The following is an 18,850-nucleotide window of genomic DNA, read 5'->3' on the forward strand; positions in this document are numbered from 1 at the left end:
TACTAAACCTACAATGGCTGGATGATTTTCAACTTAGGGCATGGAGACTAGGCTGGACTCCAAGTCCAACTAGGCCATCAGGGATAGTAAGGTATGAGCAGGAGTCGACAGATTGTGAGAGGGGTTCAGAGGCCTTTGAGAAGGTCCTAAGGTATGGGTTTTGGAAGCTAGGTAGACTTTTTAAATGTATTTTATATTTATTTTTAACAAAGAGGCATATTTCTTTTAAATTTTTTTTTAAAAGGAGCACCTCTATGGATGACGGGAGTGGAATGGGATATCACAAGACCCATGGGAGGATTTCACATGTTGTAGGGGGCTCATAAGGACTACTCTGGCCCTTTAAATTGCAGTCCCAAGAGTATCGGAACCCATATTAGTGTTTCAGAGCTCCAAGGGAAAGTTAGCTACAATTCCTGAGTTTATTAAAATTAGTCTCTGACATGCCTATGCATTTTGATAATTTCATTATATTGGGTAGGTTCAATGTTGATATTGATAACCCTGCACGAGTAGCTGCATTTTATTTATTTATTTATTTATTTTAACAACTGTGGATGATTTAAATTTTAAGCTGTGAATTAACTTTCCCATATATACTGCTGGTCATACATTAGACCTGACTTTTTCCCAAAATTATTCTGTTTTCTGTTAATTCAGTTCTTTATCTCTACTCTAGACTGATCAGCATTTCATTTTATTTTCTTTGATGTTTGTTAATTTAGATTGCTCTAACAGTGACAAACATTTAAAATTTAGGAATATTCAGGATATTAATTCAGTCTTGTTGATTTCATCTTTAAACAATTTTCTGGAAAACTTTTCTCACATTTCCTTGGATTCACAGGCTGAAACCTGGAACCAAGTTTTAACTTCTGCATTTGATAAAGTGGCTCCATTAAAGCAACATATTTTTAAAGCTTAAATTCATCCCGGTCTTAAAATATTAAAATCAGTTCTGCCACTTCAAAAAGAAGTGGCATAAAGACAAATCTAATGTTTGCAAGTCCTTATGCAAGAAAGTCTCTAAATCTTACATCAGGAATTTTAGCTTGCTAAGCAAAATTGGATAATAAACCAAAACAGCTTTTTAAAATCATCTCTAATTTTACAACTAAAATTAGGCAATCTATGTCTGATAATTTCCATACTTTCAGCCATCAATCCTGCTGATTTATTTTAAAGGACAAAATAGATGCTGTTCATAGGGAATATCTTTCTACTGAGGATTCTTTATGTTACAACTTGGATAATTCAGAAGGAATTGACCTGGTTTGAGGAGTTTCTAGAAGCCGTTTTTCCTCTTTTAATCTTTCGTCTCCAGTAGGTATTTTTCAGTCTCGAGTCACTCTATAGAATCCAGCACTTCTCAGATGGATCCCTTACTAAGTAACATTTTTAAATATCCTGAGGTCTGACCATCCCAATATTTAGCTTCTATAGTAACCACTAATCTATCTATATAGCCCCTGTGTTAAAACAGGTAGTAGTCCATTCAATCCTTAAGAAAGATTCCCTGGTTCCAACAATAAATTTTCATAATCGGTCTATATCTAATTTGCCTATGTAGCAAAAATAATTGAGATCAAATACTTAATTGAGATGGAGATCAAGTAACTGATTTTATTACCAAAATGAATATTCTTCATCCTAATCAATCAGTTTCCATCATAAATGTAGCACTGAAAGTGCTTTGTTTGCTGTCAGTAATGAGATCAGGCTTCAAATGAACAGTGGGAAATCCAATTTTACAAGCATTGCTTATGCAAAAATGTCCATATACGTGAATATGTGGGCCAAGCATTAGCAATTCAAATTTTAAAAACTACAATTTACATGCATGCATAAACAAAAGTAAGGGGACAGAAAAGGGCACGAGTAAGGGGACAGAAAAGGGCACAAGCATTCTGAGTCAGGCCTAAATGTTAGGTGCAAAACTCCAGATTTTAAAACCGTAGGCTGCAGAGCATGGTGGCTTGTTAGCCACCTAACTTTATTGCTGCTTCTGATGAGGAGAAAGTCTGCACCTCTTGCATTTTAGGGCTTAAACGACAGGGTGAGGGCTGCAGGTCAACTGGGGTGTGTGCAGGATGAAGAACCAGAGGGGTAAGGATGACCTTGAGATTGACTGGGCAAACTGGTGGACTAATTAGAAAAACTGGTAATGTTCCTCACACATGCATGCTTTAAAATCCACTTATATACGTGCATTAAAGCTGGCAAAGTCCGACAGAAGATACGCGAAGTAGGTTTGTTTAAGTAATCTCTGAAAATAAGAAGCATACTTACTAGCGTTATGCATATTTTAAATCATATGCGCGCAAGTGAGGGCATGATTTAAAATTCCAGCTTATCTCTCCTCATGCACCGATACATGCATATATGAGCGCACATGCACTTGTTTTTAAATTAGCCTGATAGCTTTTATTTACATGAGCGCAGCTTCATGCATTGTTGATTAATAGATTATTGAAACTGGTATTCAATAGGGATATGCTTTGTTTTTGGCCCGCCGCAGGAAGTCTTGTATTTCCCGTGGTTTGGGTCTTTAAAATTTGTGGAGACCCGAATTTCAGTTTAGTGCACACTAACAATTTTTCGTTACCGCGCACTAACGGGGAGTTAATGCGCACTAACCCCGAAACAAACTTTTCACAAAATTTCGGGAAAAATTCCTTCGGATTTCAGGCTCCCCGATCCGGGACGAATTAGGCAATTTCAACGAATGCACGTCCCTAGTATTCAATAACAGGCTTACAATGGTTCAGATCCTTCCTTAGTGATAAAGACCTATTAAAAAGAATGGAATCACATATATTGTAAGTCTGTGGCATACCACAGGGTTTAATTTTGGCGCACTCTCCTTTTTAATATTTTTTGGTTCCTTTACATATGGTACATTAATTCAAGAACAAGGCTTTGGGCTTTTTGGTATGCTAATGATATACAAGTTTTTGCATATTTTGATTCTAGTAAAAAGTACATTTATCAAAATGTAATGTTTATCTAGGGTGGCCCAAAGACTCTTTCAGCAGAAATTAAAAGTAAACCTGCAAAACTCAGAGGCTATTTGGTTTAATAGATAGCCTAAGTTTGAGCCCTGTGTACCTTCTATGACTGGAATGTTAATTCCAGTTAAGGAGACAGTATTACCCCTTGGTCTGAAATTGGATAGTCAACTTAGGGTTAGATTTTAAAAGGTGCGTGCGGTGTTACAGCCACCGGCCGCAGCGGTCTGTGACCAGCCACTCACCCACGGCGTCGGGCCCTTCCTGGGACAGCTGCAGGAGCTGGCAGCCGTCGCTGAGATTTCTTCGCGGCGTGCCGAATCCTAGATGGCCGACGTTCAGCTGACTCCGCCCCCACCAGGCCGCTGATGTGATTTAAAGGGGCCATGACAGGAAATGGTCATGGCTCCTCTTTGGGACTGCTTCCTGGTGCCTTGTATTTAAGGCAAGGTCTGCTCCTCAGACCTTGCCTTGGTATCTTGGCTCTTGGTTTTGTGCCTTGAGTTCTTAGTTTATAGCCTGCTTGTCTGTTTCCTGTTCGTCTTGGTCCTTGTTCCTAGTTTCCCTTCATTGGACGGATTTCTTCTGGCTTCGACCCCTGGACCAGCTTCCCACCCTTCTCTGGCTTCGACCCCTGGACCGGCTTCTGACCATTCTCTGGCTTCGACCCTTGGACCGGCTTCCGACCAGTCTTCTGGCTTTGACCCCTGGACTGGCTTCCGACCAGTCTTCTGGCTTAGTCCCTCAGACCGACTTCAGACCTTTCTCTGAAGAGCTACACTTGAATCTACTTCGACCTGCTGGAGGCGCCAGCCATCTGGACTATACGACCTGCAGGAGGCGCCTGCATCCAGATCTTCTTCGGTCTCCAGGGAGTCTCCTAAGTCCCAGCGGCCGGGTTCCTACGGGCTCCTCCTGGGGGAATCACAAGCTTCCATGGTGAAGTCTTCATTTCCACGTCTACATCACCAGTCCTTACCTTCCAACGGCAGGGACCTAGAGAGTTTACTCTCCTAGGTAGCGCTGACTCTACCTCGGTCCAAGGGTTCACTGCCAGATCCATAACACGCGGGAGTAGTTTTGTTCGCGTAACCCGGCGCAAACAAATCTATTCCCGATTTTATAACATGTGTGCGCTGCCACGCGCATGTTATAAAATACAGGGTCGGCATGCACAAGGCTACGCAAAATCGGCAGCCTGCGCGTGCCGAGCAGCCATCCTCCGTTCCCTCTGAGGTTGCTCCGAAATCAAAGAGGCCTCGGAGGGAACTTTCCTTCCGCCCCCCCCCCCCCACCTTCCCCTCCCTTCCCCTATCTAACCCACCCTTCAGCCCTAACTAATTCCCCCCCACCTTTATTTTACAAGTTACACCTGCCTGAGGCAGGCATAACTTGCGCACGCTTTGGGATGAACATTGCAGTGTGTCAGCTTCAGTTTGCCAGCTTTTATGAAAACTTCGAGATAGAAAACAAACTAAAAAATCTAAAAAAACAACCGTTAACCGTTAACTTTAATTATGAGTTTGATTGACAGACAAACTCATTGAGTGTGGATCCTACAAACAATATATGTGAGTTATTGCACATGTGGATATATTGTAAATGGAAAAATATTTACCAGTGAAACCTATTTTGTTTTTGTGAGTATGTTGCACTTATGAGGGTTTCTGGAATACATTGACTATTGGGCGTTTGTTGTGATTAAGAATTTATCATGCACAGGATAAAAACGTTTTACAATCCACAATAAGTGGTGTTTTACTGTGCATGTAAAATATTTACCAGCTTGCAGTTAAAAAATATTGCTACATCTTTAATACATAGGCCTCTATATCAAAAATTATCTTCCATACATAAGTGGAGAATACCAACAATAAATCAGGCCATATGTGCTGAATGTATGTAGAATGAAAAAGTAACAACTATAAAAGTGCAGGTGAAGCAAAAAGTCAATAAATGTTTATTTATTTTACAAAAATGAACAAAGTTTGTTTAATGCACAGTAAGGGGTAGATTTTTTAAAAAAGCGCAATCGCGTACTTTTGTTTGCGCAGCAGGCAGGCACGCATATCCTCTAAAATCCTGGATCGGCGAGCGCAAGGCTGCCGATTTTGGGCAGCCTGAGCGCGCTGAGCCACGCAGCCTGCCTCCGTTCCCTCCCTTCCTCTACCTAACCCACCCCCCCGGCCCTATCTAACCCCCCCCCCTTACCTTTGTCCCTAGATTTATGCCTGCGAGAAGCAGACTTAAATCTACGCGTGCCAGCGGATTGCTGGCGTGCCGTCTTCCGACCCGGGGGCTGGTCCGGAGGCCTGGACCACGCCCCGGGCTGGCGCCATGCCCCCGGTCCCGCCCCCGAAACACTGCGCCCCGCCCCCGAAACGCTGTGTCATCCGGCCCCGCCCCCGACACGCCCCCTTCGAAAAACCCCGGGATCTACGCACGTCCCGAGGCTCTGCGCGCGCCGGCAGCCTATGGAAAATAGGTGCGCCGGCATGCAAGGCCCTGCTCGCGTAAATCCGGGCAGATTTACGCGAGCAGGGCTTTTAAAATCCGCCCGTAACTGTATAGTGCTTTTTTCTATGTTATTTAACTCTAGAGTCTTTGTAGGTTCTGATGCTTTTAAGTAGATCAACATAAAAAAACAAAAAAACTGAAGGTGCTGCAGTAACAAACTGTCAACACATATAGATCCCATGTTCGAATGTCTTTTCATCTTTAGAAGAGATCAATGTAATCATGAAAACTAAAGGACTACAACATTTTTTATGTGAGTCCAATAAAAGGTTTAACAACATATAGAGGAAAATAATCAAACTACATGTGCTCTGGCAAATCCCATGGGTAGGTTTTACTGCGGGGTCTGCCCAAATAATCATAGGCAAACTACATGCATAGTTTGGCTTTGTTTATCACCCACTCAAATGTATAACTTTGCATAGGTACATATTTTTAGGCAAGATTATATGTACAGTTACCTCCCCTGATCTATACCTGCCCCAGAAATATCTACAAAAATATGCAGGCAAAAATTATTTATTTATTTATTTAACAATTTTATGTACCGACCTTCATAGTAGATTACCATATCGGATCGGTTTACAGTTTAACAAAGGGAAAAAACTAGAGTAACAAATTCACGTAAACGAAAGATAACCAAAGCAGGAATAAGTCAAAGTTACAATCAACAGGGGGCGAGAACTTGGAAGCTTGCAACAAGCTGGAAAGAAGAAAAGGCCAGTAAAGTAATTTTACCGTAGAGTGTACAAGTTACAAACTTAAGAACGGTGCTTTAATCTGAAGTCTAAAATACATGCATTGTTTATATACAATATTTTACCTGCAGAAATGGCTTTTATTTTGCTCTCACAAAGACCACAGTTCCCTCCAGGATCAATTATAGCAACCAGAACACAGCACCATTCCAATTAAAAAAAAAAAAAACCCTTCATATTTAGTCCGGCAGTTTCCTCCTGCTTCCTTGGGCTTCAAGTTCAATCCTAAATGGTCTCTACTGAACTATGGTGCCATGAGCTTTAGTTTATAGATACGCGGGTTCAAATCCTACCCCCCACATCCCTATTTTTATTCTTTTCCTGACTGAGCTCAGCCCTTGTAATGACTGTCTTTAGTCCGATTCACAAATTGCAGCCCCTTCCAGAACCCAATCAAAGTGAGTCTCAAGTCTGGCCTCTAAGTGTAACCACTGATCAATAACTGAGACTTCCTCCCTACCAAGGAACACAAACATTTCCTCCGTAGCATCCCCTGACTCTGTAAGCCTAGGGAATACTGTATGTTCTTAAGAAATTAGAGGAGATCCTTTTTAAAACATGTATTTCTATGTACAAAATGGAGAGATAGGCTTTGATTCCTCTGGCAAAGGATTACAATAATATAATGAAGCCAGCTGATAAGTGAGACAATAGTTTTGATGGACTAGTATAATACATGTAATGCAAGGAATTAAAAGACTGATATCTGATGAAAAGTGCTTTTGATGTTATTAAGTAATCCTACAAAGAAAATGCAACATGAGATTTCATTCTTGCCCATCGGAATGGCACCAGATTTTCTTCCAAAAAAAAATAATGAAACTAAGATAACTATGTGTCATCTGGGCCCTTGCAATTTACTGCACACAACACTCAATGACTACACCAGCACAAATGGTTTGCTTGGAAATTATAAAAAGGCCGTAGTTTTATTGAGTTCCCTGAGAAAGGAATCCAACATACATACTTGAGCCCTCCTACCTTATAGGTAACTGGGAAGAGATCTCTGGACCCACTGGCCCAACCTCAGTCAGCAAAACAGAGGTCCTGCTAGGGAAAACTTGGCTGGATCCTTACCAGCCAGCCTGCCCATTCAACTATGACTGTCAGCACTCCAGGGCTCTGAGATGGTTGCACTGGGAGTCATCCATCCTGCCACCACAATGGAGCTTGGTGACCCAGCAGTGCTAGTGAGAAACATTAACTTGGCTCAAGCCAATTGACTGTGATTCAGATTAGTGGTCATACATGGTCTAAGAACAGGGAAGAGGCTATATCCTTATTTACATTGTACACTTGTATATAATTATCCTCCTCTATCTCTTTTATTTCTTACAATCCCAGTTCATTAGCCCTTGTTAATTGTAACTGCTTCTCTTCTCCACGTTTATTTATGTTTTTGGTTATATTTTTGCACCCCTGTTTTCTGTAAACCGACATGATGGGAACGAGTTCTTGAATGCCGGTATAAAAAAACCTTAAATAAATAAATAAATATCCTGATAGGATTCTCTAATGTGCATCAGTTTTCTTTCAACCTTTATTTAAATTATAACGAGAATATAACAACGATTCAACAGCTCAATCAGCTCCTCTCCGAAATGCCTACCTCCCATCCCAGGAAATTCCAGCTGGATAACAAATTATCTTGCTAGAATTTAGCCGGGTAAGCATCTTAAAAAATGCGGCTAAGCCTTTTAGATGGATAACTTTCCTGTTATCTGTCTAAATGGCTTTTCAATATGTACCCCAGAATGTTTAGTAAATGTCATAAATACATTCCAAAATTTCTAAAATTGTGCTGTTTTATTAACAAGAGCAATTTTCTTTTACACTATTGATTTATAAAGATGTAGTCTGCTTTACTACTACCTGCTTTGTGTTATTTACATATGGTAGGAGAAAGGGACCAAGCTGGCATGGATAAGTGCCCATGTTATATCTATATAGTAACATAGTAAATGAAGGCAGATAAATGGCCCACACGGTCTACCCAGCAACATTTTTCAGGGTTATAACTGCTGCTCTCTGCAGGTTCCCCCATGCTTTCTGTTTAGGTTTATAACTGCCTCTTCATGTAAGTTTCCCTAGTGCTTCATAGTCTTTCTCAGGATCCTTTGTGTTCATCCCATGCATTCTTGAATCCTGGTACTGAATTCTTGAATGTTTTTTCTCCACCAACTCCACTGAAAGGGCATTTCAGGTATCCACCATCCTTTCCATCAAAATGTAATGCTTAATGTTTATCCTACACCTTTTTGAATCCCATTACCAATCTCGTCTTCACTGCCGCTTCTGGGAGGGCATTCCATGCATGCACCACCCTTTCCATGACCAAATGCTTGTGATTCTTCCAAACACTGCGCAGCTTACTCATATTGCATGGGTCAGAGTCAGCTGTGCAGCATTTGGAAGACTCACACGGTCCTGACAAATATTACTTTCAAAATACATTCCGTGTCGGGCACTTATTTACAGTAAAGCATTGGAGTAAGATGCTGCAAAAGGCTACACATAACTTTTTACCTGCAGTACAAAATTCTAAAAATTTACTTTGAAATCAATGACAGAAGTTATTTTTGGACTACTTACTTAAGGAAGGACACAATAATGAAATGGAGGCACTATATTAGCTAAAACACAGAACTGAGATGTGCATAGTAGCCTTGTTTGAGTGTTTGTTCCTCTTATGTTCTGTAACTTCTTCATTCTTTTGGAGTTATAATAAAGGTCACGCTATTTTCAAGTGATTATAGATTGTCCATTAAAAATATGTCATTTTTCATGTCATGACAGTTTAATAGAGTGCTGAGTTATGGTTATTATGGAAACTATAACTTTGAAATTCCTAACTGATAATGTAACCGTGTTAGTCTGACACAGTTTTTATAAATCACATTCTGCTCTACAATAATTAGGGGCAAAAGTAATAGTATGTACTGACGTTACAGCAGGTTTAAGCTCCTGTTTTAGCACATATTTTCTGTAGACATTTTACTCTGGCATTTAGCAAGGTTTTTATCTATGAACAAATGTGCACTAAGAAAGGAGTAAGACACAGCACTAAAGGTAGCACAGGTGCATGCAAATCCCATGTAAAACAAAAAAGGTATTTGCTATTCCCCAGAGATGCAGGGGGTTTGTTATAAAGCAAAATGCTTAAGAAACATTTTCTTAACACTGGAAAGTTAACTCCTGGGTCAGAGGTTACACTTTAGCCTGAATTTTAAAAGCGCTGTGCGCGGTAAAATAGGGGGTTTTGCACATAGCCGGGCCTTGCACGCGCCAAGCACATTTTAGAACAGATCCGGCCATGCACGTAACCCCCGATACACGCAGGAGTGCCAGGCCTGCCAAAAGGAGCGAGCCGGGACAGTGCCATCAGACGCTGTCCTGGGAAAGTATGCACCGGGAGACGGCCAGGGCACGGAATTTACTTCTGCTCCGGAGGAGCAGTATTGAAACAAAAAATGGTGGGATAGCTCGGGTAGCCTTAGGGGTCGGGGAGGAGAGGGGAAAAGATAAAAAGGGTAGGGTTAGGGAAGTTCCTTCCCAGTCCGCTCCTTAATTGGAGTGGACTGGGAGGGAACTGGTCTAGGCTCGATTGTGTCGCCATATTTTTAAAAAATTCCCCCCCTCTGCATGCAGAGGCCACCCGCCCACACATGCACACGTGGACATGAACATACCACACACATGTGCGTGCGGGAACCATATTTTATAACATGCACTCGCCGACCCATGCATGTTATAAAATCAGCATGTCCATGTACCCACACCGGACACGTGCGTGGGTTTGAAAATCGACCCCTTTGATTTTACTTGCCATACCTTGCCGAAATAGCACTGCATGCCAGATTGGTGCTGAGCATCCCATCTTTTGGGCACATTCTTGCATGTAAGGCCATTTTGTCAAAGAATGGTAAGTGAAATCAAAGTGTAAGCTCTCTTGGGCAGGTAACTACAGCTAGCTGAACATAGCATAAGCTCTGGGATGGGCATCTCCAGCTGAACCCTAGCCCAAAGCTGGGATGCAGTGTTCCAGTGTACTGCTCAGCTGTAGATGCCTTTCCCGGGAGCTTACGCAGGAAATTAAACTTCTCGGTCCATAGTGGAGTAAACTCTATTTCTGGTGGCTGAAGTTATTCTATTGCCGTACCACTGTGGTAGAAGCAGCTAGACACTAAGACATAAGCACAGCAGTAGAATAAAATGGTTCTCAGAAATGATTTATGTTTTACTCCTGGTCTGAGTTGGACTAAACTCATATTTCACACTCACCACTTACATTACCCACCACAAAGTTTTGCTACCTCTCCCTTACCTGAACCCTTCTGCCTTGTCCCCTTCAAGTTCCCTTCCCTCCAGTCTTACTCACACTCTCCCTTCTATGTATGACTGGGCCCCAGTTGGGATGTACAGTACCAATCTCACATACAAGGCCATTGTGTCACAGTGCAAATGCTTGCTAGATGCTAGATGCATGTCCCATTATAGAAAAGCATAGCAAGTAAAATTCCAGGGTAAACTCTCTGGGGAGAACACCTACAGCTGAACATTATGCACTCGCACTGTGGCACAATAGTCTTGCATGCTAGAATGTGCTCGTCAGGATGCACAGCATAAATCTTGAATGCAAGGCCATTTTGGCACAATAAGTCAAATGAAATGAAAGAATATGCTCTCTGGAGAGGGTGCTTATAGCCAAACAGACGTCACTCTTTTGTACCCAAGCCAGGAGACACAGATCCAAAATTAAATGTTCAGCTTTAGGTGCCAAAGCCAGAGAACTTAACCTTTGCTTTGGTGATTTTTTTTGCCCAAGTCACAGCACCACTCTTGCATGCAAGACCATTTTGGTAACAGACCTTCCAACTTCCACCACCTACCTCCCTACTGTTTTTAAAGCATTTTCTGCATTAGTGCAGATTGCATAAGAACATATGATTTGCCATACTGGGTCAGACCAAAGGTCCATCAAGCCCAGTATCCTGTTTCCAAAAGTACCTGGTAGGATTCCAAAAGGTTGATAGATAAACAGTGAATTTCCCAAGTCCAACTTAATAATGGCTTATGGACTTTTCTTCCAAACATTATGGACTTTGTCCAAACCTTTTTTAAACCCAGCTACACTAAAATCTTTTATCACAACCACTGGGAATGAATTCCAGAGTTTAATTATACACTGAGTAAAAAAATATTTTTTCCTATTTGTCTTAAAAGTATCACCTAGTAACTTCATTGTGTGACCCCTGATCTTTGTATTTTTTGAAAGATGAAACAACTGATTTGTGTTTACCCATTCCATTCCATTCATTATTTTATAGACCACTATCATATCTCCCCTCAGCTGTCTCTTCTTCAAGCTGAAAGACATTGTTAGCTTTTCCTCATAGTAGAATCATTCCATCCTCTTTATAATTTTGGTCACTCTTCTCTGCACCTTTTATGAATCCACTATATCTTTTCTGAGGTCTGGCAACCAGAATTGCACACAATATTTAAGGTGTGGTCGCACCATGAAGAGATACAGAGGCATTATGATATTTTTATTTTCATAATAATTCCAGCATCCTGAGCCCTATGTACTAAGCTTTTGTCCCATAGACACAAAATGGGAGAAAACCTCTATTTGCTTTCTTGGCTGCTACCTCACACTGAGCGGAGGATTTCAACATATTATCCCATGATGACGCCTAGATCATTTTCCTGAGTGGTGACTCCTACTGTGGAACCTTGCATTGTGAAGCTATAATTTGGGTTGCTCTTCCCTACATTCATCACTTTGCACTTTTGTACATTACATGTCATTTGCCATTTGAATGCCCATTCTCCCAATCTTGAAGGACCTCTTGTATTTTCTCAGAATTTTCTTATTTAACAACTTGAATAATTTTGTATCATTAGCAAATTTGATCACCTCACTTGCTGTTCTCATTTCTAGGTCATTTATAAATATGTTAAAAAGCAGCAGTCCCAGTACAGACCCCGGGGCACTCCAATATTCATCTTTTTCCATTCAGATAATTGACCATTCAGCCCAACCCTCTGTTTTCTTTTAATCATTTCTCAATGCATAATAGAACATTGCCTCCTATCCCATGACTTTTTAATTTCCTCAGGAGTCTTTCCTTATGTACTTTGTCAAACACTTTCTGAAAATCCAGATACACTATATCAACTGGATCACCTTTATCCACTTTTTTATTCATGTCTTAAAAAAAAAAAAAATGAAGCAGATTGATGAGACAATCTTCCCTTGGCTATATTTATATTTGCTTTGTCACATTAAACTATGGCTATCTATATGTTCAGTCATTTTGTTCTTTATAATAGTTTCAACCATTATTCCCCACACTGACAGGTCTTTAGTTTCCTGGATCACCTCTGAAACCCTTTTAAAAAACTGGCGATACATTGGCCACCTAATCTTCAGGTATCGTAGCTGATTTTAATGATAGGTTACTGATTACTAATAGACGGTCTGCAATTTAATTTTTCAGTTCTTTCATCACTCTGGGATATATACCATCTGGCCCAGATGGTTTGTTACACTTTAGTTTGTCTTATTACATCTTCCAGGCTCACTTGCATCTATTTATTTATTTATTCACATTTATAGACCGCCTATCAACATTGTTTTAGTTCCTCTGACTTTCAAGTTAATTCACATTTTTAGTGCATTTTTTTTCATTTAGTGCACTTTTTTTATTTCTGCTCAATTTGCATACCATGAGAGAGAGGGAGAGGAGAGTTTTTGGTGGTGGTCTAGGTTTTGTGAGGCAGTTTTACATGCACAGTCAGAGGTACAAACAGCACAGTACACATCATTGAAGATTTGCTGTGATTTGGAATGAGGAAAGGTACACAAAGAAGAGATTTCTACAATGTACTCTCGCACTAGCTTGATGCACTCTCTGTGCAATGTTAAATTCCCCTCATTTTCATAAATCTCACCCAAACTCCTCCCCTTTGACTAACTTTTCAGATTTTGCTTATGTATTGTGAAATGTGAAAAATAATGTATGTGTTATGGCATTTGATGAATGATCTTGTTAGTTTGCAAACTCTAAGATAGCAATCCTCTTACTTTCTTTCTGTAACTTTAACTTTATATCCAGTGGGATATCTGCTATTTAATTCCTAAAACTATCATTAAAAATAATAATATTTGGGATCCCAGCAAGCATTGGGTAGGTCTCACCAGTACCAGTGCATGTGCCCCTCTCCTGGCAACCATGCACCTACCAACTGGAGATCCACTTGGCTTTGGGTAAATACCCTGCCAACAATCTATTCCCTGAAGATTTTTTATGGGCACTGTGACTCCGCATTCCAGTGGTCTCATTGTTCCCAGAAAAGTGTTCACACTACCAAAACACTGGGATCATCAAGGTTCACTTAACGCATAATAAAGCTCTAGAATTTGTTGCCAGAGGTTGTGGTTAGTGCAGTTAGTATAGCTGTGTTTAAAAAAGGTTTGGATAAGTTCTTGGAGGAGAAGTCCATTAACGGCTATTACTCAAGTTTACTTAGGGAATAGCCACTGCTATTAATTGCATCAGTAGCATGGGATTTTCTTGGTGTTTGGGTAATTGCCAGGTTCTTGTGGCCTGGTTTGGCCTCTGTTGGAAACAGGATGCTGGGCTTGATGGACCCTTGGTCTGACTCAGCATGGCAATTCCTTATGTTCTTACGTTCATTAAAGTTAACCAGGTAACTTCAGCAACAGATTCATAACAAATTGCTACTCCGCAGTCTATACCTTAACAGATTGTTATCTACTCCCTCTACAGGAGCTGAGCATATCAGATTGCTACTCCTCCTTCCACAGGAGCCAGTTCATAACAGATTGTAATTCCTCCCTTCTTGAAGAGTAGAGCATAACAGAATGCTAACTCCTCCTACCTCAGGAGCAGTTTCGTAACAGATTGCTAACTCCTCCCTCCACGGGAGCAGATTCGTAACAGTTTGGAAGTTCTTGTAGTGGTTGCTATTTGCAAGTGATATATGCATATGCATTACCAAACTTATTTGTACACTCTTGCATCTGTTAATTGACTGGTATAAGTAAAATTGGACTTGTTGGTTGTCTGCAGTTTTTGGGTGGGAGGTCTGGGTGAACTTGTGGGGGTTCAGGTTGAGGGTTAGAGGGTCTAACTGAACTGGAGAACGACTGAGTGAACTGGTGATTCTAAGTACATGTGCAACTAAGTATTTTCAAAATGGTACACATGCTTACTTTATAAAATACCCATCTCAGTATTTAATTCTGGGTGTCCTCAGTGTCATGATTATTTTGTATGTGAAATATATACACAAATGTTTATAAAACTTGTAGAGAAAATATGCATTTTCTTGCATTGGAAATATATGTGGATTCTGACATTTCAAGACAGAGATATGCTATATTTTAGAAACTGTGTAGCTGCCACCATGCACATTAAAAAATATTAATAATAGTCTCCCCACATCCATTTGTGTGTGCAAATGCTGTACCATGGACAGGTTTGAAAGTGGAGCTCCCTGGGGATAACCTTTTAATAGCCCATATAGATTTAAAGTCATTTACCCATGGACTTTACATCGGTTTTCAAAGAAAAACTGATGTAACTGTTGCTTCTGAAAATTATCTCTCCCAAGATTTCCACACACATTTATACCCACTAATGCATGCACACGGTTCTTTTCAAGGAAAAGTATGCACATAAATGCAAACCTCTCTCCAATCTCACTCATGGGAATGCCTCTACTCGTGCTCACTATGGATTGAAGTACACACGTACAGACCGTGTGCGCATAGTTTTACCTGTATATTAAATCACTGCGGATTAAAGTGCGCACATACAGACCACATGCGCAGGTTTTTTACGTGTATATTAAATCACTGCGGATTAAATTGCACACATACAGACCACATGCGCACAGTTTTTTTACATGTATATTAAATCACTGCGGATTAAATTGCACACATACAAACTGTTTGTGCAGTTTTACCCACATATTAAATTGGGCAATTTTCAAACAGGTCATTTCTGCTGGTAAAGCACTGTTCTACCTACAGATAGGCTTTGAAAATTACTCTTACTGTTGCTCACTTTTCAAGGTGAAATAAAGGTTTGAATTTGTAATCCAGAGTGCTGTAAGTGTTCTCTCTCTTGTGGAAATGTACTTTTAGGTGGAGTTTGCCATAAAATTCCTCTATGTCAGATTAAAGTTAATTTTTTTTCTAGTTTGAACGAAGGGCAGGATGTTAGCCCTTCAGAAAGTACTGCGATCTCACATTGTGATAATAAACCTGTCTAAAGTCAGTTATCGCTATTTGATTACACTTCTTGCAGTTCTGCTGTTATCTATCATGTTACAATGTTATATTACTTCTCAAGATGTTTTCTGTTCTCATTTGAATAACTAAAATGGGTTCCTTAAATCTTCTCTCTATCCCCTTTAACTTTTGTAAAACTTTGGTGCTTGTCTTTTTTTTTTTTTCTTGTAACAGTCGTTACTTTCATTTCTCATCACTCATGGGGGTAGATTTTCAAATACCGCGAATAGGCGTACTTTTGTTGGCGCTCCAGGTGCCAACAAAAGTATGGATTTTAGTAGATACGCGCGTAGCCGCGCGTATCCGCTAAAATCCGGGATCGGCGCGCGCAAGGCTATTGATTCCGTATAGCCGGCGCGCGCCGAGCCGCGCAGCCTACCTCCGTTCCCTCCGAGGCCGATCCGAAATCGGAGCGGCCTCGAAGGGAACTTTCCTTTGCCCTCCCCTCACCTTCCCCTCCCTTCCCCTACCTAACCCACCCGCCCGGCCCTGTCTAAACCCCTCACTTACCTTTGTCGGGGGATTTACACCTCCCGGAGGGAGAAGTAAATCCCCGCGTGCCAGCGGGCCGCTAGCGCGCCGGGACACGACCTGGGGGCGGGTCCGGAGGGCATGGCCACGCCCCGGACCGCCCCAGGCCATAGCCACGCCCCCGAGCCCGCCCCTGGAACGCTCCCGACACGCCCCGAAAACGCCGCTGCGCTCGGTCCCGCCCCCGACACGCCCCCGACACGCCCCCCTCCGAAAACCCCGGGACTTACGCGAGTCCCGGGGCTCTGCGCGCGCCGGTAGGCCTATGTAAAATAGGCTCACCGGCGCGCAGGGCCCTGCTCGCCTAAATCCGCCCGGATTTGGGCGGATTTAGGCGAGCAGGGCTCTTAAAATCCGCCCCATGGTATTCTTCACTGGATATCTGTAAGATTTCATTGTTAATTCAAAAATATTCTGTTTCTCTGTAAATATGACCATAGGCTTGCCTACTTCTACTTCTTTGTTCTTAAATCTTGTTTTTATCCCATTTTCAGTTTTCTAGTAATTAACAACCCACGCGTTAATCAGAGACTTTCTTGCTTTTGGACTTTTTATCTCCTTGCCCACCTCCCACAGGAACAAATTGCCTCTAGATATCTGGAATGACCCCTCACGTCATAGTTTCCAGTCTGATTAAAATTTTCTCTCTTCAATTTAACATTCCCATACTGTCTCTGAACTAGCTTTCTCTCACCATCATTACCTTTACCAGACACGGTCCAATCTATTTCATTCAGCTATAGCCTATGCCCTTGTAAAGCCCCACACAAAGAAAAGTAAAGGATGGCTCAAATGAATTTGAAGGAGTTCCCAAAAGCATAAATGAGGATACTTACTGTACATAGAGAATCTTCTACAGAAGAAACACTTAAAGATGATTATAGATTTTTTAAAATACAAATACTAGATCTTTGTTTTAGTATTTTTCAAACTATGAATATATTAACTTGATAATTCAAGCACAGGACAACAGATATCTAGAGATATGACATCTCAGAAAGCCATTTTGTTAATCTTCTAACCTCACTTGCATAGGAGAGCTCAAGATCACCAGCGATTAGAAGAATATTTTGAAAGGATTTTAAGATAACTCTCCAACTAATACCTACAAATATGTATATGAGGACCAAATTATTTATTATATGTCCATTTCAGATGTTGATCTTTTAAGCTTTTTTTTCAATTGATATTCCTCCTACAACAAAATCAACATTACAGATATCAACTCAGTGTCTTCTGACAGAGTAAGGACAAAATGGATATGTTTTAATATTGGGCCTGAAGAGTTAAGTGCAAATTCAGACAGACAAATATTCCCAAATACAAGACAACATGGAAGCATACCAAATAATGCTAGGAATATATGAGGCAAAACTCCATTTTATTTGAGTGACGATTTAATCCCCACAACATTTAATGTCACAATATTTCATGCAGTTTAAGAACAATGATAAAATTAAAATTAAGCAAGAAAGGACTTAAGATAAAATTCTCATTCAGTAATAAAAAAATTATTGTATAAAAGAAATATAAAAAGAAAATGGTACTCATAATACACATTTCTCTGTCATGTACCACTTTGACATGGAATCATTCAATATAATACAGTACCCCAAAGCAGAAATAATGTAATAGAAAAATGTGATTTAAAAAAAATGTTTCTAAGATATCTCCAATTTCCTTGCAAAAATAACATGACACAAGTGAGAGACTTCTGTGGATGGATAATCTGCTTGAAAATAAATTTCTAACATTTGAAACAGGTTTCAAAGGCTGTCTAATCTCATGACATGGATAGCCAGGGCCTCAACCTCTCCCTCAACTGTCCTTTTATACAAAAGTAACATCTAATACAATAACAGTCTGAATCAATGCTTGGCTGCAGCTTTATTAACACATGACATAAATACTACCAGAGTTCATATAAAAAATTGCAGTACAACAGCCCTGGTGGTCATCAACCACACCCCAGGAAGATGTATCCATCCCCAGGCCCTTCAGCCTGCAGGCCTCTGTTAGAGGCCTCAATTTGCAGCTCACCAAGGAGCCACCTTCAAAGTGATTGAACCTAATTGTACTCAACAAACTCAGATTTTCCATTGCTAACCATCCAACTGTCCCAGATGACCCATCGATATGACCCTGTAAAATTAACCAAGCTCACGTAACCCATCCCAAACGCATCTGTGACAACTACAATAAAAAATAAAGTCCATCATAGTAGGGTAGATGGCAGGATGCTGCCTTCAAACAGGGTGAAAAAAGTGGGATGGGATACACAACACCTGCCGTTAAACCAACTGACTCTTCCCAATTTCCTTGCTTCCCTGTGGACCAGAACCGACCAGACTCCACCAAACAAAACTGATAGGTTCAAACCCTAATCAAAGCAATGGAAAATCAATCCACATCCCTTACTCTACCCAGTAGGGCCTATACATGCCCACAATCAATCCACCAAAGGCAAAGCAGCACGAGGTTGGGCCTGATGCCTGTGTTATATGACCCAGGGACCCTGCCCTGTCTAACCCACTCATAACAATAAGATTGATTATTCTTTGAGATTTAGTTAAATTTGTCTCTTGCGCAATATTTTAGAATACAGTGTACACCATTTCTGCTTTTGGGTATTATTTATGAATGTTCCCATGAGCACCCATTCCTTTTATTCTCCAACACTGTTTATATATTACTGCATAAGCAAGTCACCC

The 18,850-nt window shown here is 40.8% G+C and overlaps 1 protein-coding gene across 1 annotated transcript in view; it reads right to left on the minus strand.

Moving 5' to 3' along the window:
• The window catches only part of ADGRL3 (adhesion G protein-coupled receptor L3), a 2,126,115-nt gene that overhangs the window by 417,312 nt on the left and 1,689,953 nt on the right, over positions 1-18,850 (minus strand). The gene's annotated exons all lie outside the window — the stretch shown is intronic.

The sequence above is a fragment of the Rhinatrema bivittatum genome, chromosome 1 (assembly GCF_901001135.1).
Source record: "Rhinatrema bivittatum chromosome 1, aRhiBiv1.1, whole genome shotgun sequence".
Classification (NCBI taxonomy): domain Eukaryota; kingdom Metazoa; phylum Chordata; class Amphibia; order Gymnophiona; family Rhinatrematidae; genus Rhinatrema; species Rhinatrema bivittatum.